The sequence below is a fragment of the Rhea pennata genome, chromosome 5 (genome assembly GCF_028389875.1).
Source record: "Rhea pennata isolate bPtePen1 chromosome 5, bPtePen1.pri, whole genome shotgun sequence".
Taxonomy (NCBI): Eukaryota; Metazoa; Chordata; class Aves; order Rheiformes; family Rheidae; genus Rhea; species Rhea pennata.
In genome coordinates, this window is record NC_084667.1 from 69,282,899 (window position 1) to 69,307,358 (window position 24,460).

Below are 24,460 nucleotides of genomic sequence, written 5' to 3' on the forward strand. Positions count from 1 at the left end.
TTCTAAATGCTACACGAATTTTTCTAGTGGGTGGTTTTGCTTGGGCTCCTCCACAAGAGGAGATGGGCAGGAGGTTTGATTCACTTTTCTACTGCAGAAAAGTGACCTCACTCCCATCCCTGCACTGGTAGTCGCACCCTACCTCAGCTGCGTCCTCACTGCATCCATGCCTCTTCCACTTTGTGGGTTGTATTTTATAGCCGCTTCTCGTTGAAGTATTTTGCCTCAAAGATGCCTGGATCTGTGTGAATGCAGTGTAGAGTTAAGCTTGGTGCAAATGTGACCATCAGACGCAGTGATGGTGTGAACTTCTGGAAATGCAAGTAGAAGTGCAGAAGTGTTGGACGAACTGCTCCAGCACAGTGCTAACGAGCCCTCGTGCAGCAGGTTAGGTCGCGGCTGGTGATGTTTGAAGAGGTGATCAAGGCACACCATAGCACACTTGGAGAACGAAAGCTATGTGACAAAAATGACATACCACCTTAAAATTTAGCAGTACTATGAGAAGTATTTTTTTTTTTTGGTTGAAAGTGCTAATGATTAATGATTAACTTCTGGAAAGATTGTTTTGTCTAGGACAGGCTGCTGCTCTATCCATGCAAAACCCCATCTGTGCTCGTTCTGCTCTCTAGACCCCGGACGCTCGCATGAAGCATTTCCTGGGTGAGCATCCATGTTTTTGTGAGGCTGCAATTATTTACTCAGTCTATTTATAGCTAGATATGCTGATTAGATCATATGCTTTATCTCATGTTTTTCTGCTTTTTGCTCTGCAGTAATGTTTTTAAGCCATTAGGAAGTGGGATAGTGCCTGCAAAGACTTTGTGTTCAAGCCAATATGTCAGGTGTCAGCATTCATCACTGAGAAGTCATTTAATTCCACCAGCATGTTAAGCTGTTATGTAGAATACTTTACTGTATTAATATCATTCTGAATTCTGAGCAATTTTTTAATGGAATGTACCTGAAGTTGTATACACAGGAAAGGTTTACTGAGCAGTAGCACTGCAGTAATGAACATAGCGAATTTGTTTCTTTTATTTTACGTGGCTATTTTTTCAGTGGTGATAAGATGAACAGAAATGCAGGGTACTTCCCCCAGGGGTCTCTTCTAGTCACTGGGAACTAGATTGCAGCTTTCTTCAAGTTGTTTCTTACCGAGAACAAATCCTCTACTTGTTCTCTACATTTCTGTTTTTTCTTATGGAGAACTTAATTACCAACATACTCCTGTTCTGCTACTGCTATGATGTTTTATGAAGTAAGAGTTCATTGCCTATTAAAAGATAACCATGATGTTTACCTGGGCTTTCTGAAAACATGATGTTCCACCTAATGGTCACATCTGCTTATTTCTTTGGTTTGTATTAGCAAGGAGAAAAGACTTGGGCAGACAGAAAAAAAAAAAAAATTATTTTCTCTTCAACTTCATTCCAGGCAGATATAATAGGGCAGAAATATAGTGATCTTACTAATGGTGGAACTGGCACATTAGCCCACTTAAAGACCATTTGACTTGTAATAACAGACAAAGTTCTCAAATTGCAACCTTTTCCTCAGAACTACCTGTGAGGACACATGTACACCACTCTGCCAGCTTGATTTCACAGCTCTGCCTGTGAACCACAGTAGCAGTAGGCAAAGCCAGGCAGAGTCCTGGGATGTGGAAACATGGGGCAATACCACCCCAAGACTGTACAGGTGAAGAATCACAAACCCTCCTACCCATGATGTAAAACACTAACCTGACTGCACCCAAAACATGTGCCTGAACTATGAAAACATCTCTATACTCATTCAACCTTCTGAGCAACAGAAGGTCTGTCTGTATTTCCAGGTAATTCAAAGCTAGATGAAAAGAGGTAAGCAGAATAAGTGGTAAAAGTTGGAATATGTTCCAAAATGGCCCTAGTAACTGCAGATCCACTGCTTTGAAGCTAGAAGAGAAAGAAAGCTATGTTTTAATTAGTTAATTGATGTTAAGCAAAGCATCAAAAACTATTAAGAACAGGGAATCATGCTAAGATTTTTTTTTCAGTGAACGCTGTGAGTGAAATTCCTACCAAAGCAGGGAGATGGGAATCTTACCCTTGGCAATGGATAAAATGCCAGAGAATTATTATTTGGTAGATGCACAATTCAGTTAAACTCAGTTATTCAGCTAAGGTAACTTTGCGTGGAAAAAGCCCGTCACCGTGCGCCTTGCAGGAGGGCTCTCCAGCGAGCGAGGGGCCGTGTCCCAAGAGGGCTCCTATGAGCGGTGCCTGCAACCTGCCTGCGGGTTTACCGAGGGGGCCGTGTCTGCTCTGTCTCGGGGTCGCCTTGGGGCGGTGAACCTCGGCTGTGAATGTGCCTTCAGGCGTCCTGGGCTTGGTTGCTGGTTCTCCACTCAGCTGCATGCGGAGCTGTCGTGGGACGTAGGCACATTGGAAAGGGAGGTGGGGCAGCACCTGCTCTGGTGCACGAAGCCCTGGTTTCCAGTCTTTGCTGCTACGGAATAATTCGTTATCCCGTGTCTTTGGGCTGAGTTTCGAACTGAGATAGAGGCTGTAGCATAGGCTGTAAAATGCATCTCCTGGACTTGAGCAACCGCAGCGCTGTGAACCAAGGCTCACGCTGCGAACTGTTGTGAGCAGCCCATGTGATTTCTTGTTTCTCTGCCCTCAGGTTATTCCACTTCTACTTTCCTTAGGCTTATCTTTTTTCTGAAGACAATATGCAAATGAGAACTCTGATGGTCAGACTTGAGGTCTTCTGTTGCATGCCAAGCAGAACTTCTATTTATGCCAGAAACTGTAGAAAACTTTTAAAATTTGATACCACCAAGCTATAACTACTCATGGAGTTAATAATATTCTAGGGTGTGTACACGGAAATTGAATAGTTTTATTTTTCAGAGGTTAACTTAAAAATGTTGACTTACTCAGCAACACAAGAAAACCTATTACATATTTGCTGTAGAGCTTATTCACCAGTCAGTAAGTTAGCTGGATTCTAATCTTTTGCAGTTAACAAGGGATTTCTTTTTTATTGTGATACAAAGCAACAAATCTCTATACCTTGCTTAACTTCAAGTCCGTGTACAGAGGCATCCCACACACAGGTTACTTTATTGATTTAAAGCTCAGTCTGATGGTGACCATAAATTCCCTTTTGTCTTCCTGGTATTTAAAAGATGTAACTTATAGCCATGAACTACTAGAAAGTTTGTGAACAAATGAAAGCTCTTACTTTAATATTGTATGTCAGATTTTTTAAAAAGTATATATAATCTACTAACTTCATTGTAACTAGGGGCTTGGGTTTCTCCTCGAAAGCTGACACTCAAAAACAGAATTTGAACTGCTTAAAGGTTTCACTTCTGTCTTCACTGTAAATATATACCTGTTATTTCACTCTGTTCACCACAAATAGAAATCTGAAAATAAAATCAAATGTTCCCCGAGGTATAAAGTAATAGCAGCTAAAGCCAGGCAAAGTTTGAGATCAGCGTACAGATACTGCCCGTCCCACGGGAAAGCTTGCTAAGACGTCCGAGTTACGTAGCTTGCAGGGAAGCGTCGCTGGAATTGGTGTTCAGAGACTTGAATCTACTTGTTAAGGGCAGGAAATATCTAAACTTCGTTTTACAGATAAGCGCTGGCGGATGAAGGCTGCCTGTTGTCGTCTTTGTGAGCGGGGCTTGCTTAGCTGAGCCCGGCCGCGTCCCGAGCGCCCCTCGTCTCGCGGGACGGTGCAGGCTTTCCCGCGGCGTTTCGCCGGGAGCAAGGCTCTTGCCCCTCCAAATCACGGTGCCTTTGCCACCGCCACCGCTACGTGGCCTTCTCAGAACAGAAAACTTATATAATGTGCTTATTTCTCATTTTTAATAGAAGCAATTATAAACATGTATTTTCTTTTGTTTTCTTGGTCACAAGGTGAATACTTGGAAGGGATAGTGCTTAATTATCCTGAAATCTGTGTGGCATTGTATCACTGAAATGAGCTTTACCTCTTTACCATTGGTCCAGTTCTTCTGTCTTCTGCAAATTTGATCAGTAGTGATTTTGTTTACTTCCAAGCCAACGATTAAAATGCTAAACAGCCTAGAGCTAAGCATCAGTTCCTACAGAGATGTGCTTGCTCAATGGGCTTTCCATTTTGAGGCCAATCAGTGAGATAGCATTTAATTGTTTAAAGACTATTGTATTGATTTTTGTTGCTTTCTACTTTCTTAGTAAAGCAACTGTATAGTAGTGAGTCAAAATTTAAGTATATTATGTCAGTACTGTTCTCTTATCACCAAAATGTGTGAAATTCTTCAAGCAAAAAAAGGTGTTCAATTACTGTAATTAGTAACTAAAAACTAGTATTGCCTGTCATTAATTGTTTTATTCAGATTAATTGTTCTTGGTCCATTTCTAGCCATTCCATTACTTGAATCAATTGCAGTGAGAGTGACAAATTTCCCAGGGAATTTTTCATCCTTTTTAAAATACTGACAGATTGCCAGTTTTCTCTTTCAGATTTATCTGAATTCTATTTTTTCTCGTGCTTCCTAATAATTTAAAAGTACTTAGTTTTCATAGATGCTGTTTAATAATTTTCTCAGCAAATGTAGGAAAGTAGCCCACTAGTTATGAGTACATGAATCTGTTCAAATACTAAAGAGAAATATGTAATACTATTTCATTTTCCTGGCAATCACACTATTTTTGTCTACCTATTGACCAATGTGGTCATTAAGATCCCTAATACACTTTTAAAAATAAACACACAGTATTGTCTCTCTGCTGGCCAGATACTTCTCAGGTATGATATTTTCTTATACCAAACTTCTGCAGAATTACTGGATTTATATATGCACTTAGATTTACCTCCTTACCCAGGGTGCAGGACTGGTTTCTCAGTTGTGAGATTGTGTCTTTAGGGGGCATAAGTCCTTAAACAGTTCTTAATTATCTTAATGTTGATTTTAAAATTATTTCTTTAAACTGTTCAAAAAGGGTTAATTATAAGCCAAAATATTAAGTATACATACTAAATTATTCTTTGCTCTGTTTGCATTTAACAAACTGATCAAGTCATGTTCTCCTTGAACTAAACCACCATGTCGTCCTGCGAGTGACTCTGCTTGGCAAACCGTGCCGAGCTTCAGGAGCAAGGCGCTGACCTACAGGTGTTCCCAGCATTCCCATCCTTCGGAAAGGGCAGAGGTTTTAGGAACAGAAATGCCCCCTGTGGTCCTGGTTTGTGCTCAACTGGTCTTGCTCAGATTGCAGCCAGTGGCTCCAGTATCAGAGGTGTCTCCCTTTCCACCAGCTTTTGGCGAAGCACCAAGTCAGATGTGTGGACCTTGACAACAAAAGCTCCCTTTGGTGGTTCTCTTGCTCTCAGCAGTGAGTAGGGGAGAACTTTCTTGCATTTTGGGTGTTTTTCCATTGTGTCTCTGTAAGCTGAAGTCTAGCAATGTCCCTGCTGGTTGCTACCAGGCGTCTTTAAATACTTTAATCTGGATTGCTGATAAACTCAGCAAGCCTAAGGAGAGACCTGCTTCTGAATTACAGCTTGGGAGTTTGGGCTGTGTGTTGTAGCCGTCGTATCTAGTTACCAGTCTGTGTGCATTAGTGATCAGTGTAGCACCTGTGCATTTGAACTCATGAACGCTTTCTGGGAATTTGCCTCATTTCTCTCTTCCCCCTCTAGCACCTCCTTCCCTCTCTCCTGCCCCACACCACAGCTGCTTTGGTAGATGTCAAAGCTGCACCTTTAAACATTCAGCCAATTCTGACCCTGGAGAAGAACATTTGCAACCTAAAATTAGACATCTGATTTTGGAAATGCTGTCCTTAGCAATTTCCTCTAGGTGCCTGGGTAGATAATACAGGCTGAGGCTGTGTTTGAGAGGCTTAACTCTCATGTGGCTTCAGCAGGAAAAAATTCTATTAATTTCTGGGGTTTATGAGAGAGAACCTGAGCCTTCACAGAGGAAGAGATGAAGACCCTGGATGACCTCTTCTAATCAGACTGATCAAAGACACCAGGCGTGTGTGTGTGTAGGGAAATTAATCTTGTTTCCAAACTACCTCTTGAAGTTTGTAGTTTTGCTGAGTTGCTCTTTGTCTTTCAGAGCACCTGCATCCCCTAAAAAAGGAAAAATGCTCTTGCTTTGTTGTCAGATCTTCCCGACACCATAGTCTCCCCGAATACTTGCTGTCGGGAAGCACGAAGCAGGAAAATGAGTTACGAAGAAAAGCCGGAGGCGTCCCCGCTGGATCGACGCCTGCAGCCAACGCCGGGGAGCAGGGGCTCCTCTCGGCTGCCCAGGGGCTCGGCGCTGCCCGTGGACGGCTGACGTGGAGCGTGCGAGGACACGAATGCGCGAGGGCACGAGGACCCGGCTCGGGAAGCACCGCTGAGTCACCAGAGACCTCCTGGTGCTGATTCGCTCTTGCAACGTCCCGCAGCCTAAGGCTGGCTGTATTTTAAATATGAGTAATTGCTCTCCAGAGCTCACAGAAGGTGCCAATTTCCTCTTGAATTTCTTTTCACCCTTGGAGATCAGTATCTGTTTCAGAGAAAGTAAAGAGTGAAACAAATAGCGCTGAACAGTAAAGGTGTGTCATAGTGTTTGGCTAATGGTGCTGATATCAGGGAGTTGCAGCAGTTTTACCTCTCTGGGGAACAAAATACTTGTACAACTTTTTCACCCATGTAAAACATTTAAATATACTTTTTTTAATCTTTCTTGTTTTTTAGCATGCTGCTGCACGTTGTGCATCGAGAGATGATGCGGAATTGCATTGATTTCCCCAGCTGCTTGGAGCAATACTGAGCCGTGGTGGGCATGCTGGAATAGGAGAGGAGATTCCTGGCACGGCAACACTTTTAGATTCCCTTTTTAAAGGGATTATTGTTGCCTAAAGAAGTATTTTAATTTTTATTGAATCACAGTTCAAAACACCAAGCACTTTGTACTGCCTGATAATCTAGTCTGGCTTTTATCTAAACACTTTCTGCTGTGAGATAGCAGTGAGGGAATTACTTTGTCTTCCACATGTAGAAGTAATTAGGCTGACCAAGATCTGAACTTGATATTCCCTGTCAGTGACATTTGATGGGAAGATGTGCAACAGAAAACAGTAACAACGTTCTTCTGCATTTCTGCTGGTTACTAGTAAGAGCTAAATTTATTTTAGACCCATCCTTGAAGTTACGATGTCTGAGACCACAGAGTTTTGGAACTGGTGCTTTATCTTAATTTTTAGTCATGTTTACAGTGGAAATAGGCTTGGAGTTTACTTTAGCATCCTTAAAGAGACTTAAGGTATAAAACTGGCTGAAATGGTTCAAATTGAAAGCCCAACTATTGCAAGTGTCCTGCCTTTTTGCAAGGTCCAGGATTGCACACCTTGGAGTATTTATTCTTGCATCATTAAAAATAATGCCCCTGCACCTGTTTCTTGTTGTCCTTCAATAAATGAAGTAGGGGGGAATTAATTTTTAGAAAACTTCTTGGTGGAGTTGAGATTTTGAAATAGTTAATGATTCGGATAGAAACTATTAGTTAATGAGCATAACTTTCCAAAGAAATGTACTGACAACATTTCACTTGGAATTATTCAAGTTAGCTAATTCTATCTATTTCCACTCTTTCAGAAGTTCTGGTGTAAACAAGATCTGATCCTAAGGCCTCTTTGGCCTTTCCCAGATCTCCCCAACTACAAGAACAACATTTCAGTTTGCATCCTGCAGCCCTAGGAGCCCTATACTCCTATTTCAGGAGTACACCTTGAAAAACCCCTCTGCAAGACTTCTCTTGTACCTGAGAGGTCATACCGCAATGTACTACGGGGTCATGGAGTCATTCGCGGCTGCGCTGTTAATAGCTGCATTAGGAAAGAGAGCAGATTATTTCACTGGGAAAGGAAACCTCCTTATATAAAGTTGTTCCAAAAATCTAATCACCAGACCATATCAATCCAGCAGGGGCTGCAAAAATGCAAGCAACACAACAGGATTCAATACTGATAGAAAACAAGCAACCGATGACGCAGAAAGTTCTTTGATTCATTCCTGCTTGTAGAACCTTGTAGAACCATGTATGTCAGATCTAGCGTAGACTGCAAAAGATGGGCAGAAAATTATCCCTGGTAAGAGCAATGTATGTCACTGATGACCAGCTATGTCTTTGTGCATGTCCTGAGGATGTCAACTTAACCCCTGGGTTGAGCCGACCACTAACTTAATGTGCTCTGTGGACCATAATGTGCTTTGCTGAAAGACGCATCCAATATTTGGTAGTAAATAACTCGGAGATGCTGCAGTGGAGTCATGACTTGGGCTCTCTCTTGATTGTGAAAGATTAAATACTTGGCCTCTGCTATAGGAAGATAAGTTTTTAAAAATCTGCTAATTTGGGAGGAAAAAAAGTGTGGGCACTAAAAAGTAACTTTCTAACCTTGTAAGTTCAAAGGAGGCATGCTTCTCAATCATGTCATAATTTTAATGCAGTGTCCATCTTTCTTACTGGTCAGATGCTTTTAAAATCTTTGTTTTTTTTTTGTTTTTAGTTTAAACTGCAGTTTAAAGTTTTGAATACAGTTCCAAAAGTCAGAGCCTGTCAAGAAGCAACATTATGTTTAAGTAACTTGTGTATCTGATGTCAAAAACCTTGCATTTTATTAGAGTTAGACCAGGAAAAGAAATATACTTTAAAAACTGAACAGAAATTAAATGGATAAATCAGCCTGGAATATGCTTTCTAAAGCTGCCTATAAAAATAAACAGATTAAGTGTTTGTAATTGTAGTTATATCAGAGCTTATCCCCAGGTTGTCTTTGCATGTCATCTTGTACAGAGGAACTCCATGCTAATAATAATAGTAATAGGCTGCATTGCAATAAATGGCTTTCAAGGCACTGTTTTCCACTAGAAGGAATAACCTAAGAATTCACCACTCTGAAATCTTGGGATTTCGCATTGGAGAAGAAAGGAGTAAGGAGACAATTTATCTTGCACAACTGAGAGTACCTGATTTGGGGCAAGTTTACAAGGGGGGAGCTAAGGTGAGGTTGCCCATGGCAGCAGGTCCCTGGAGCTGGCCACCTCAGATGGTCCTTTCTTTTACTTGTTCCTGGTGCCATACCAGGAAAGGAAGTGATTTCCATAGCTGAGGGTCTCCCCTTGTGACTTTTCAGTGATTCTTTTTTTCTTTGCCCTTTTGCTTCCCATCTGCTGGTGGGCATCGTGGTCCCACTTGCTCCACCATGGAGCAGGTCCCTTGGGCTGCAAATAGCAAAACTATTACATAGGCGAAAGTTGTGTGGTCATGTTTCCCAACCTCTGTCTGCATGTGCGTGTTTTTTATTAATCAGCCTTTGGGCTCCTGTGTTTATATTTATTCCATTTAAATTTTTAATGTTGTTTGTAATGTGGTGCTTTGGGTTTTTCTTGTTCCCATGCTTGTGTACACTTGAAAGTACTGTCTCTTTTAACTATAGTGTTCTCAGTGAATATCTGGGGTTTGCTTTGTATGTTTTAATTTAGCTATATTTTATATAGATTAGCTAAAGATGAGAAATATGCTGCAATGCGAACAAACAGTGGCATTTCTTTCTCTAATAACGTTCCCTTTACCTCTTTCTTCGCTTCTCTTTTTTCATTCTGTTCTCTTTTTAAAATATACTGAACCTACAGCAGCAGAATGATCCTGCTCTGGGAAAGCTGCAATAATCATGTCTGACTTACTGAATTCCTTTTGCTCTTTCTTGCTAACAAACAGCTTCTTACCAGTATTCCCGGAATGATACAGAACAGCGCTAATACAAATAATATAAAATGCAGAAGCAAGATGAAACTAAACCTCAGGAAATATTTTGGGAGGAAAAAAAATAGTCCAGTGTTAATTAAGAAAACACCTTAATCCACCATCTCATTTTATTCCCACCCTGAAATGGAGTGCATAGGCGAGGGAGAGCTGCCGTCTGCAGAGCTCGGGAAGTGCCGGCGTGTGCCATCAGCCCGCAGCAGTGCGAGGGGGGTGAGGCTTGGTCTGCGCTGAGCGGATTAAGCTGAGCTCAGTGAGCTCGTGCTGCCGAAGGCTAGGAGAAAACCCACGGAAAGTTCCCATTTGACATCCCTGGTAATTTATTAAGCTTCAGTAATTTGCCTGTGCAGCTGAGCCTCCCTGTGACTGATACTAGTCTAATCCGCACAAACAAATGAACACAGCAAAAACTGAACCAGCCTCCTTCAGAAAACAGATGAGGGCGATTCCCTGGCCCTGATGTTATCCCCAAAATTCAGCCTATGTTACCTTAGCTTTCATTCGGCCTTGTGTCACTTTGTCATTTTCTCAGCGGATGCAGAGCACAATTTGACCTCGTTTATTTAGCGGCCTTTTGCATGAGGAAAAATTATCCTCTTTGCTTTCTCTGTCCTCTGGTCTCTGCCTGGTTTCTGTGCGCCTTTCTGAAGGTATTACACTGCACCCTGGGAACAGCTGTTAGTGCGTTCAGTCTTTAGCAGTGTCTGTGTCCTGCATATTTTTTTAGTCATCTTCTAATATCTGAGGTTGCTGAATCCATTAAGGAAGGAAATAAGGTCTCCTTACTCCAGCATATGTTGCAAATACACTGCGGACAATAAAAGCCAGTTAACGTGTCCAAGTCCTATCTAATACCAGTGGGCTGATGGAAAATATAAAAAGTTAAAAACACAGCAAAAAAACTACTTTTTTTTTAACCATATCCCTTCTCCTCGCTCATTTGGCCAGGAAAATCTGTTTCCTGCTTTGCTGCTGGGCAATTGGAGTCAAGTGGCAGAGCAGGAGGTAAACTCAGAGTTAAAATAGGGCTTACTAGGGATTTTTTTTACATGAATGTTTTCTGATGGAAATTATTCTGAACAAAATGAATACTTTTTCATATATGCTTTTTAAAAAAAATACTTTCTGTGGATTTTTATCAATTCAGCATGCAGCATGAATGGATGAAGAGTGATAGGGAGAAACTGAAAGGCCAAACTCTGAAATTCAATTTTCATTAAAACTTGGAAGTTGAAGTCTCTTTGAATGAAAAAAGCATCATAAATCATTATTTAATTGCTTTAATGTTACTATAATCCTCTGTACAAGCTTTAATGCTCTTTCTTTTTTTAAAAAAAAACATTTCTTATAAGCTGCCATAGCTCTTCCTGCTCCTTTATCCTGTCTTAGGAGATCTGTAATGGTCAGCACAAAGTGGAAGGTACAAAGGCTGGTAGCTCCTCTTCCAGCAATGGTCCTGTCAGAAAGGTCCTTCGGGGGGGGGGGGGAGGAGAAGCCCATCTCTACTGGGTGCATCGTGATCTCTCAGCCAGTGCAAGTGGTCAGCAACCCTTTGGGTGGCACCAAGGTGGCAGGTAGTTGCCCCCTTTTCCCGGGAGGACCATGGGCACTCAGACCTTTCCCCTCGTAGTGAATTGCAGCTTGGTTTTTAGCAATGCTCCTAGGCATGGTGGAAGACAGCGTTTGCTGAGGAGCAACTCTTTTTGTGCTTTTCCATTTACTTGAAGTTTGAAGGCATGAAACTGATTGGAGATTGCTTGCTGGTGAAGTGCTGGACTGTCAAAACAAGCAAATGTCTTGCAGACATTTGACAGGAGAAGAACCAGCCATTTCAACAGGCGAGGTGACATTAAAGACTATTCATGGTTCCCCAGTGCTGCATGGGGTCACCTAGCTTTGCCAATTCCCAGGTCCAGCTGACAGTTCCAAGGCTCAGAGATGAGCGTAGTGGAAGAGGGAATAGAAGAGGGATCAAGGCATGATCAGAGCAAAGCCACTGGTAGCCTTTATCAAAACTGCCAGCTGCAAGCTTAAAAGTTTGTTATTATATTAGTCCAGTTTTCTTAAAATGACAAACACTTTCATTTTCTTAGCAGCAAAGCTCAAATAGTTCTTGACTGTTTAGAAACGTTGGTAAGTCAGCTAGTCAGGTACGTGGAGATGCTGTGGCCACCAAGGTCAAGCACCCTCTTCTCTGCACACGCATGGTTATTCATCCTTGAGGACTGCTCGTGATCAGCATCCTCTTCTGGGAAGAGCAGACCGTACCCCGAAAGGGCTTCTCAGCGCGGGGGGAGCGGAAGGGGAAGCTGGGCGTTTTGGCAGTAGTCATTCCCTTATGGAACGTGGTAGCGATGCTGTGTAATTTACAGCAAGAATCTTCTCCCGTTATTTCCTCCCTTCTTGACCTTCAGAGCTCACTAGTTAAATAGCTGGAGATGGTATGAAAAAGGGTAGTTGTATTCTACAAGATCCTCCCTAAAGAAACAGCGTGTACATTCAATAAGTATTAAACAACAGCGCTCACCAATCTGTGACTTGGTATATGAAATGTGAAATACTAATCTACATAAAAGTAGGAAAATCATCTACCTCTATTTAATTGATTTATCCTATAAATGCTTTCAAAAGAACTTGGAGGGGTGCTGGTGAATTACAGAAGTGAGGAAGGCAGGGAAATACCTCGCAGGTGAAAGTCTGAATGGTGACAGTGCAGCGGGAGGAGCTGCATCAGCCACAGCCCCAAGCACCGGATGGTCCCCGAGGACAGGGCAGGTCCAAGGCTGAGTCTGCAGGGCAGGATCTGGGCAAGGCCAGGACTGGTGGGCCACGATGCCATTGCGATGCAATGCCTTTTGCAAAACAGTGAAAAAGCTGGAGTTTCTTCTCTGGTAAGGTATCAACCCAAGACATTTCAGGGTTCTGAGTGTGCTTCCTTTCATGGTGCAGGATGCAAAGAGGCCACCTGACCTGCTACCTGAGCAAGGAGGAACCTGTCTGAGAGGAAGCTGCCACTGGGTGAAACATCCCCTTTGAGGGAGTTGAGGTCCTGACATCTGGATTCTCCCTTAGCTCTCAGAAAGACCCCCTCAGTGCTGCTGCACCAGCCTGTTGTCTTTCACAGTCAAATCAGGCAGAGTAAGTTTAGATTAGTATGATATCTGCTTCAGAAAAAAAAATCAAGGCTCACTTGATCATTGGAAAAAAAATGGTTGAAAGATCTATTCAAAAATATTGACAAAAGTCTGAGCTTTCCAGGAGAATTCTTGTTCCACTAATTTGGCAAAACCCAGATGAAATGCCAGTACTGTATTTGACTGCCAGTAGCCCTCCTTTTTCAGTGACACGTGAACTGTGCATGCTGGGGCAGAGGACTGCCCTTGGCCAGGGAGTGCCAAAGGACATGTCTCCTCACCAGCGTATTCCTGTGCCTGCTTGTTACAGACTGGGTGCCCATCTGCTGCAGCAAATACAGCCCCTGTGTGAAAAGCCCATGTTTCTCACTGGGTGGGAATCTGGGCCGCTCTGCAGAGACTTTAGGTGACCATTTAAATGGTATCTGAGATGCACACGAGGCGTTCAGTGTGAGTGAGCAAAGATCATTACTTTCAGATCTGGTCATGATTGCTCTTCCATCAACCCGACTGGGACCAAACCAGTGATACTGTGATGTCCCCGACGTGCTGCAAAGCTCAGCTTTTCTTCCAGACGCATCTAAATTCATGATTTAAACTGTGAATGATGGAGCTGGAGAAGGAGGATGTGGGTTCTGGTTTGTTGGGTCCTTAGTGCTAGGTGATTTTTCTTGTCCTTTGTTATTTTTTTATTTTGTTGGTTATTTTAGTAATGTTGGTGAATTAATAAGGCCTCTCAAATATCTATCAGCAGCACCGTCCACAGGAATACAGAAATGAGCTTTACAGATGAGGCCTAATATATTATTCAAAGGACCTGTTTCTGGACCCTCTTCACTTCTGCTTTCTCTTGGAAGTGATCTTCAACACCCAGGATGTCTTTACACTGCTTTTTGTGGTCAGGAAGCATTTCATATAATTATTAGGCTAAAATAGAAGCAGCTTCAAACATGCTTAAGCTAAAGTGCTGTGGTTAAAACCTGTGGGAACAAATGTGAATGACTGGAGAGGACATTTATTTTTGAAATAAAGTGTGCAGAGACAGTAATCTTGCTCACCAAAAAATAGAAAGCAGGATTTCAATAAATGCTTTTTAAATAAAAAACAACAACTAGAGAGAACACTGTGATCTACAGAGAAAACAGAACAGGAAGCATTACCTCCACTAAAATCAATCCAGGAAGAAGCATCTGCTTAATTTCAGTGATTATGTTGCGTTTTGGTGGTGATGTTCATTTCATTTCCATTAAAGAGTTCCGGAAGGCTGAGAAAACATCCTGTTTAGTGTCGATTTTTAAGACTTCCAAAATGACAATAAATGTAGGGGCCTGGATGGGAAGTAGGGAATTGAGCTGCTTTAGTGACCTCTGCAGAACACTTGGCTGGATGGGGACACCTCTTTTGGGGGTCACTGACAGCCTTCAAAGGACTTTGGCTACCTGGCTTCGGTACAGATGTCCCACTTACGCCTGCGATGCTAATTCTGCTTTGAGAGTCTCGTGCGCTGTATTTTTGAAATGATTGTAAGATGTGACAGTTTGAACGTGGCAAGGCGTGTTATCTGGGTTGTCTTTTTGATAAATTGTCATTAACGAAACTGCTTGGGAGAGTCGCTAGTAAATTTTGTTGATGCTGTCGGAGGTGAACGGTGAGCAGAGAAAGGGTCATCGTCGGGCGTGGGGGGGAGCGAGCATAACTCATGACCTGCAGCGTTAGGCAGCAGAGATTTGCTCTGTTCTTACAGTTTTGGAACTATTTAATATAGTTTTAATACGATATGCTTTAAGAACACTTTGCTCATTATATTAATGAGATATTTTAAAATGACTTAAAATGACAATGCTTTATTCCAATTTACACTAAGAACTCAGCTTTGCAGGAAATTGTGCTGTTTCCCTCATGCTATAGAACTTTTGATCTCTGATTTTGCTTCCTGAGATAGGCATAGCTAAGAAATTCAATTCATTTTCCCCTCCACGAAGATCATCAGAATTTGGGAATTCTTTGATTTGGAATTTTGAAATGAAAGGATAAGTCTGATAATTTTGAGGAACTCGAGCACTGCTTCAATCCCTCTTCTGTTACATAGAGCATGGGAATTAAACTGTGTAGTTAAGGCATTTATTTGACCTTTTGGTGGTGACCTCCTGGACAATGCCATGTTCTTCTCTCAAATCTATCAACAGCTTTAGTTTTGAGGTTTTCCCACTCCTCTTTGTAGGAACTACCAGAATAAGATAAGATTAATATTTGTACAGTTTCATGTCTGAAGAGAGAACTCGAGAGTGCTTGAAAGCAATTACTTTTCCACCCTGTGTGGGCCACACTGCAAAGATTGATATTGTACATTTTTATGTGCTTCATAGTCCAAGGAAAGAGCACAATATCCCGTGTGTTATATACAAGTGGAGGAGGACTAGCATGATGTACTCTGCAAGAAGGTCTAAGGGTTTGAAGAGTTTCTCCCTCTGCTGAGGGACTTTGGTGTCCTGCCCTGCTTTTGTCCCTGCGGGGTACTTCAGGCGTGTTTATGGGCACCCTGCTGTTCGGGTTGTGGTTGGTAGAAAACACACCCAAATGTAAGAAAATAAATGTATGGACCATTGTGGCCAAGGCATACTGAAAATTAGGTTATAAAAGTTATTTTTGGCACGAAGGTTGGGTCTTGGGGAGCATAGTGGCTGTGCTCTACTAACCAAAGCTGCAGAGCAGGTAGACTGCTTTATCCTTGCCAGGATGGTGCAGGTGGCCTGAGGAAGCGGGGAGCTGCCCTCTGCCTGCTTCTGCGGCTGGGATCATGCACTGAGCAGAGAAAAGCGATGTGCTTTGCACTGACGGATCCCACCACGGTGTTCACGAGGGGACGGTGCCGTGCTCCAAAGTTGCATGACCAGTCGCATCACCCAGCATCGGTGTGGGGAGGGGGTAAAAAACGCAAACTGACATTAGAGCCTCATTTTCAGTTGTAAAATTCAACTGTTTAAGACAGCTGCAATGCAAAACCCTACCTTCTTGCTCGTATGAAAAAGAACTGACTTTGGGCAAAACACAGCGTTTGAGAGGGGAATGTAATTAATGGCAGCTGTTTAAAACCAGTAGCAATTATTGCCATGTCTTAAAGGTTATGAGTTATTGGCTGTCCACCAAAAGCAACACATTCTGCTAAACCCTTCCAGTTCTGCTCAGGGCTGGGTGTCCCCATGGTGCCTGGTAGGGCTCAGCATCCATCGATGTGGGGCCACCACTGCGTTTGGGGCCGACCTCGTGTCTCCGGCCACAGTGGGGGACAAGGTGCAGGAGCTCCAGGCTGCCTGGGCTGCCACCTCCTCCAGGGAGACCAGGAAAGTCAACACCATGAGGTGCATTTATGGGGTTCAGGGCAGGAACGCCCCTCGGTGCTCCCCTTCTGCAGTTGTATTTTAGATTCCAGAGTAATGAAAGTGTAAAAAGACATATTTTTGCTGTGCGTAAAATTCAAAAATATTTATTTCTCATTTATATTGCTGGGGAGGAAAGAATCTTAGAAAATGACATTTCTATAATATAATATAATCTCTCCTCAGAGTATGATAAAAATATATATGTAGGAAGATCACTGCACTTTCAGTTAAAATAAGGGCTATCTCAAGTAAAACAAAATAGAAAAGCATATCATTATATAGCTGTAATATTTCTATGAGAGGGGGGGAAAAAAGATTTTTAGGCAATTTTACTCAGTTAAAATAATTCTCTTCACCCTCCTCATGTGGGGGGGGGATTGTTTATTTTTAAATTCAGTTTTTTAAAATGATTAAAAAACAGCTCAGTTGCAAAATAGGAAGGAGATATTTTTGTTTTTTGCTTATGTGTCTGGTCACACGCAGTTCCCCCCAGCTCATGTCCTCTGCTTTCTTGCCTTACCGTGCAGTACGTGCCTTTAAAATGCGCCTATGAATATGACGGGCTTGTCAGGAATTAAGCTGGCGTTAAACGATGATGTGTCCGTGCTGCGAGGATCACTGCCACACGCATCGCCCGGGCAAGGCACTCGTGAGGCTGTTTAAAATGGCTGCGTGTGATGGTAGTCATTGCAGTGAGGTATTTCGTATGCCGTAAAAACTCTTATGTTTTGAGAACGGCGTGCAGCAGGGGACTTTTGGCTGTGTCCAAGCTGTCATTGCTGGAATTTGTTGCTGTTTTATTCGGCTGCTCTGTCAGCTCAGGTTCTTGGAATGAATCTGTTCTGCTGCTGTCTGAGCTTGCCCCTCTCGTGGAGGACGCTAGGCTCTTCCTTCTCTGTGGATGTGCTCAGCAGCTCCTCCCGGCCGCTGTCCTGTCTGGGGGCCGGGTCAGCAAGGAGGGAGGTTTGCTGCGTCCCCTGAGTGGTGGCACTGACCCGCAGAGCTGAAGTCTGCCATGGTGGGGGTAGCACTGCTGACGGTGCTGGTTGTGGTGATGGCAGTGGTCGTGGTGGCAGTGCCCACGGTGGTCCTCGTGGTCCTTACCTGGGGTGCAGAGGGAGCATTTCCAGTGCCTCCCATCAGCAGCTGCCCAGCTCCTGCCCATGCTAACAGGTCCAGCAGCTTGGCACAGTCTTGGGCCTTGGCCGGCGTCAGCTCCAGTCCTTGGGCAGCATCCCCAGGGCCACTGTCAGGTTTCCTCCTACGCAGTGCCTCGCTCCTGCGTACGCTGGAGAGGCAGGGCTCCCTCTCCCCTCTGGGGCTTTTAAAGGGTATCACAACCCTAGAGAAATTTGTGTCCCTGTGAAATACAACTTCCTTGCCAGAGGGAGGGTTGAGATGCTGAGCGCGCTCGCTTTGGGAATATTATCAGATTGCTGGCTTCTGTGCTGTCGAAGAGCAGACTTTTACTGCATCTCGGATGCTTTGGCTGAGTCACTCCCTTTGGCCTGCGTTCATGCTGTCCTTGGAGATGCAGCATCTCAGTGCCCCGAGGCAGGGAGAGAGAGATGATTATGCTGCTTGGCTTCAGATTACTCCAACACTTACTCCCTTGCTCTTCACTGTTGCTGCTTGTTCTAACGTTTTGAGATCCTTTTGTAACGTACTGCCACCCAGAAGAGGAGAGGCATGATCCCTGGCTGGAAATGTGGTGAGCTGGATGTTAGGATCTGGTGCAAATATTCCAGAACAAGCAATTAAATAGCTGTGATGGTCTCATGTGGGTCAGGCTCCTTCTCTGATGCAGGCAGCTTTCAATATGCCAGGGAGAAGTAATGTGCGTATTTGTCGCATGCAATGCCTCAGTGTTTCCATTGGCCAGCTCTAGAAGAGTGTAGCATATATTAGCTTCTGAGTCACTTCGTGTTTTTTTTCTTGTTCTTATTTTTTTCTATTTTCCCTTCCTCTGAACTCTCAAAGACCGACATCAGCTAGACACAGAGTATTGGCCTCTGTTACTGTTTCTAGTACCGCCAGAAAACTTCACGGTTGCCTGCAAATTGCTTTTTTTCCCACCCTTCAGTGGGTCCCTGATTAGAAGAGGCAGCTGGAGAGTTTTGCTTTGTGTTGTGTTTACTTGCACGCACCATCTAGGCACTTTCTTTCCAGTTCCCCACGGAACATGCAGTGAGGTTTGGAGGACTGAATACAGCGAGGTTCCTTGTACTAGAAGTCTTCAGCTTTCACGGGAGATCTGTGGGACTCTTCATTTGGGGGCAGGAGATGCTTTGCCTTCTTTCTCGATGCAGTATCTGTTGCATGGTTGCCTGTAATCACGTGTGGCTGGATGGGATGACCAGGGGAACATTTTTTGTCTTCTCTGTCCATTCTCTATATGGGTTCTTCCAGAACATCTGAAGGCATGAAGCAAACAGGAGTAGGAAATCAGTAGCATGTTCTCCTTCGACACCTATGTTGCCACAGGCATAGAGGAGATTTTCCTCCCCACCACGCAGACCCCTGCCGACAGCGCTGCCCCACTGGTGGCTGCGTGCCCGCAGCACCTGGCAGCTCCAGCTTCCAGGGCAGAAAAGACGTGTGTGTGCATACGCCTCACCGAAACCTCCTCTCCGAGGTGGTGTTTTCCATTGGCGAGGTACAAGCCAGAAGGAAACGCAGAGCTCTAAGCCTAGTTTTGCAGTGACTTACTGCGTTGACCTTCTGAGCAATCGTTTAGCGTATATGAACCTCTGTTTCCCCATTGACATCACAGCATGTCAGAGGACTTTGCAGATTACGTGGCTTGCTGACTCAAAAATCACATTTCTTCCTGAAAATTTTTTTGCCTTTTTTTTTTCCAAGATACCCCCTAATCCCTTGGATGATGGTTACCCCCCTCCTTTTCCTGCCCCATTTGTGGTATCATCAGTGCAGACCTGCTGGTTTCCTCAATAATTGGTGTTTGTATCTCTCAAAGCTGTAAGTCCTGTAACAAGCTCACTTGTTTAAAACAGAGGGAGAATTAAAAGGATAGGGAAATGAGGGTTTTTTTTTTTAAGTTTAAATTGCTGTATTTTTTCTATCCGATGTAGAGGTTGTAGTGCAAAATCATGCTTTGCTCAGAATCAGGACCATTCTTAATCTTTGTGCAAGAAACTGGTATTGTGGCTGCAGATGTTACAGAAGTCGGCAAAACTGAAGGATGCCAGTGACCTGTGTAATGCACAGAGGCTTTTCTAAAGCCTCAACTTCATCTTAAAATCCTACAATGTATTGAGCAAGAAGTTATGAAAGCGGAAGTTAAATGGATTAAGAGCAGTGAAAGGGAATAACTCAGCGAGGAAATATCACTGCATAGAAATGTTTGCACTGAGACTCTGTGGGGCCACTCCAGCATTTTAATCCATCACTTTGAAGGATATTACTGCTGATTAAAATGAATAGGAAGTCTTCCAGAAATGTGGTGAAGCAGTGAGTTAATGCTGAATAGGAGTCAGTCATATAGAGCAGTGCGGATCATGCAGTAAGCTGGGTTCATTCAAATAAAAATACATACGTATGTTGCCAGATGCAAGCGTATCTGCGTAGCGCAGGACATGCAGGCCCTGGCTGCAGAGCGGGTGGCCGTGTCCTGGTCTGGAGCCAGCAGAGAGACTTGCAGGTTTGGTGCTACGGGAAATGTAGCCGCTGGCTGGACTCTTCAGGACTGTGTTGGCTCAGGGAGGGTATGAGATCCCAGCTGTAAAGTGTCCTCCTCCCCAGAGGTAACTGCAGCTTAGTTCAGCATAAAAAATAATAGGGACGTTTAAAATAAGTAAGGTTTTATCTAACAGTCAATTAGACTGAGGATTAACACTTTATCTATATGCCGTTTAGACCAATTCCAAGTGGTTCTTTATTCCAATAAATGTTTCTGCAGATGTTTCCAGATCACTGCGTACGTGGATACTGGATACGTGCGTGGTGTTAAAGGGCGCTGCCGATCCTGCACTCCCCCCTTCGCACCCCTCCTGCCGCCGGAGGGGCAGCAGAGACGAAGCTGCTTGTTTTCTCTCTCCTTCCCCAGCTGGGCTGCCTTTAAAGTTTAATTTTAATGCTAATGTCAGGAATTGGGACACTGCTACCCTTCTTCCCCAAGGGTTTCTAATTTACATATGTCTAGATAATTTTATCTCCTGAACTGTAGCGGGCTATGTAAGACTTTTAAATTAGATACCTTGAAAAACAGTCCTGACATGCACTTTACCACGGGCTTTGTGCAAAGACCAAGCAGGACAGAGCTGTCTGCGGAGCTGGGACTGAAGGCCTTTGAGCGACCTTTTCCTGCCTCTGATGCTGGTTTTTGTGTGACAGGTCCAGAAAACCCCATCGTGCTGCTTGGTTAGGGCTCTGGAAACGCCACGCGTGAGGCTCCAGGAAAACCATCAGTGAGTTATTGCCAACATTTTTATTAGGTGGAAACCATGCAAAATAGAGCAATGCAAAGCCTGGTCTTAATGGCATTACCCAGGTCAGCCTGTCACCTCCTTTGTGTCGTTATTCACTGCTGTTACAGCTGTTACCGCCGTTTTGTTCCTCTGCTGCATTTTTTCAGCCCGGCAACCTGAGGTCCTGCTCCTTCCTCTGCACCGGTTCCGGGCGATCCCCGCGTTGGGCTGCCTGATGTGCCGGCTCCGGCTCGGGCGGTGGGAGTTTTGCCCTCTCTTCCCTGGGGATGGGGTTTCAAGACCCTACTTTTAGCTCCTGGTCAGCAGATGAGTTTCCAGCTGGGGTTACTTTGGTTTCCTGGCCCAGCACTTGACTATTTGGTAAAATTAATTTAGATTATGTGAAACCAGAATAAGGTTTCACACAGAACAAGGCCTGTGGTGGTGTGGTGAGATATGTCATTTCTCGAGATCTGCTGCTGGTGTCCTCTGCACAGTCTTGGTGGGAAGAGCATCCCTGACTTATCCACGGAGGTGATGAACCTGTGCACTGATCATCCCTGGTGAATGCTAGGGCAGATCTGTGCTGGATCCCTGCAGAGGTAAAATTCTCAAGGGAGGGGGAATGTGATCAACTCAAGGAAGGAAAAGTCCTCCTCAACAGAAGGAATAAATGTAACTGAGTGTGAGCTCTGGATGGGACCTGACCCAAATTCAAAGTTCCCAATTCATCACTCAAACACTGGGTTTCCTAGGACAATTATTTGCAAATAATTTCTCCCCAGGGGAACTGCAAGGTAGAAGAGAAAGCACCTTGGCTGGAGATGTTTAGAAACTTTTCTTATTTTAAGGATGCATGGGTGCAGTGAGGAGCTTGAAAATTTGCCTCTTGATGCAGGACACTATGCCCAAAGAGGCAGCAATATTTTTTTTTTTTTTTTTTTTTTGGTCATCACAGAAATTAAAGATAAGGTTGATTTGCTTTGCTTGGAATTTTGCTGCTTTTACCAGCTTCTTACTAAGATAGTTATGATCAAAATGATGGAGCTGTTTAATGCCTCCCAGGTGAATTGTAATATGGGGGAGCGTGGGAGGCAGAGCCTTTAAGTCATGTCTGGGTTTCAACCCCATTATTCTTTTTCCTGGTCAAATTGTAGAATATTTGTGGTGTTCTCTGTAAGAATCGGCTCGTTTTAGCAATACAGGCTATACATCACCGAGACCTACATTTAGCATAGAGTCCTTCCCTCCATAGGAGCTGAACAGTGCAGAATAACTCGTAACTTCTGTGAAAATACCCTCTGCAGCAAAGCAATGAGAAATCCTAAAGGATGGAAAGAAAAGAAAGGGCGAGATTTGAGAGACTCTCTAGAAACAGGAAAGAAAGGAGCAGTATGATGTGGTAGTGCTCAGGGCTGCAGCCTGAAAAAAAGTACCTAGAAAAAGACTCTGCAAAACTGGGGGGCTAAAAGTCCCTTTGGAAGATGCTGATTCTTTGCTACGCTAGAGGTGATTTAGAGGTGATTGCCAATGCGCTGAGCCATGTAGCCTTTGAAAACTAAAACTCTTATTTCTAATGTTCAAATGTAATTGTAGTTATGCACTACAGACAAAAGATCTGCAAAGATAAAGGAGTCCTTCGGAGACCAAACTCTCACTGAGTTGGTGATGCTGAATCATTCCTCGTATCCAGGGCCTTCAGCAGCCATTTTCACACAGAATGAGACCAAAAGCAAAGCAGTTTACATCTGTTGAGAATGAGATTATTCCTGTAATTAACCTAAAAAAAAAATAGTTTGACCTACAAAATGGTCTTAGTTTCTTGGTGATTAACCTAGTTTAAATAATGTGTTTAATTGCTGGAGACCTGCAGGGCTGTGGATATAGACGTAAGGATGCAGGTGGTGCTGGGGCTGGCGCCTGGGGAAGACCCATCCTGACCTGCGCTCCGAGGTGTTCGGGAGCCTCCTGGTCCCCTGGACAGCAAAGTGCTCCCTAAATCTGGGATGTCGAAGTCAGCACACACACAAGTATCTTCTTGGTTTTGCAGCCCAGCAGACGTGTTTTTAGAAAAGGGCTTTGCAGGTGTCTACAGGAGCTGTGGTTAAGAAGGGTAGTATCTGGTGTATGTTTATGTGAGTAGCAACACAAGTGCAAGGCCACTTGCTAAATGAGACCCAGAAAATGCTGTATTTTGCTGTTGATGGGTAAAACGTTTTACTAGAATAATTATTTTAAAATTTGAGCTAAATGTGGCATATAGTTATATCTTAACCAAAGGAAACTATTTAAAATGTGAAAATGTGTTTCATTAAAAAAAAAAATCAAACTGTGCAAATATTTGAGGCAAAAATTTTGCTTTTTTCTCTAATAGTTCATTTTAAAAAAAATCTTGGGGAAAAAAGAGGTGCAGGTGTGCATGGCAGTCAGCGGAGGAATTTTTAACGCAAGAATGCCAACGCTTTTTCATTTGGGTCGACTGAAACCGGTATTTTTTTTCCCGTTGGCAACTGAAATGGAATGAGTTTGCAGGACGCTGTGGTGACACGTCGGAGGCAGAAAGCGAACACAGGTCTCACTGCTGTCGGGAGTTCCCACGCCCCGCGCGGTCCGTGCCCGGGCGTTCAGCCAAGCCGTGGCGCGCGCTGGCTGCGCTTACGTCTTATTTGCCGCCCGGCCCGGCTGCCGCGCGGTTGCCTGCTGAGAGCGCTGGCGCGCGCGGCGGGCCTTGCGCGGGAGTCCTGCGGGGAACCGCGCGGGGAACGGCCCTGGCGCTGCACAGCGCGCTGTGCACGGGTCGTTCCCTCGTGAACAGGCATTTGCGTTGGTCACCTGTTTCTGCGATACGTTTTCTCCCGTGCAAAAACACTTCTTGCTACCAGACTAACCTGCTTCTCTTCTTCTTAGTGCATTTTCTTCACCTGCTCTTGCTGTTTCATCCCCGTAGGGACGCTGGTGGAGTGCTGGGCACCGCTCTCCGTCGTGGCATGGAGGAGCAGGGGCCAAACATGCCAGTAGTCCCTCGTTCTTCAGAAGAGCCCTCCTGGTGCTCGTTCTTTTCCACTTGGGTAATAAGAAATAAAACAATGTGTGTTTGGCTTTTAAGAGCAAAAGTGGGCACTACTTTTTGTCTTCTAAGACTCTTAGAAATAATTGTGTTCTGATTTAAAAATGCCATTGTGTCATAACTTATGCCCCCTTGAGCCAAGCTCTTTATGAATTTTTCGTACTGGAATATTGCTGTTATTTATTAAATCCTTGATAAAGCTACACTTAATGCTCACATAATAGAATTTGCATCTTTAAATCTGCTGAATATGTGGTTTGTCACTGATGCAAACTGTACTGATTAATTAGATAAGACTTAGAGATTCATAAAGCAATTGCACCAAAATGACATGTTATTTACATCTAACTATATTAACAATTATGGAAACTTAATTTTTCCCTTATACAATCTGTCTTGAAATTCCACTGATATTTTAGCAGTCTCATATGATTTAATGATTTAAAATTAATTTCCAGCATTGAACACACTTGCAAAAGATCAGGAATATTTTTCAAAATAAATAAGGTTGATATTTTGCATAATGACAATTTTATAGGTCTTGGGGGAAAAGAAGAAAGCAAGGGAATTGAAACTATTTGTGAATTTCAGTCCAATTTTTAAAGTAAACATTTTAGCTGTCATAGTTGTAGTATATAAAGTTT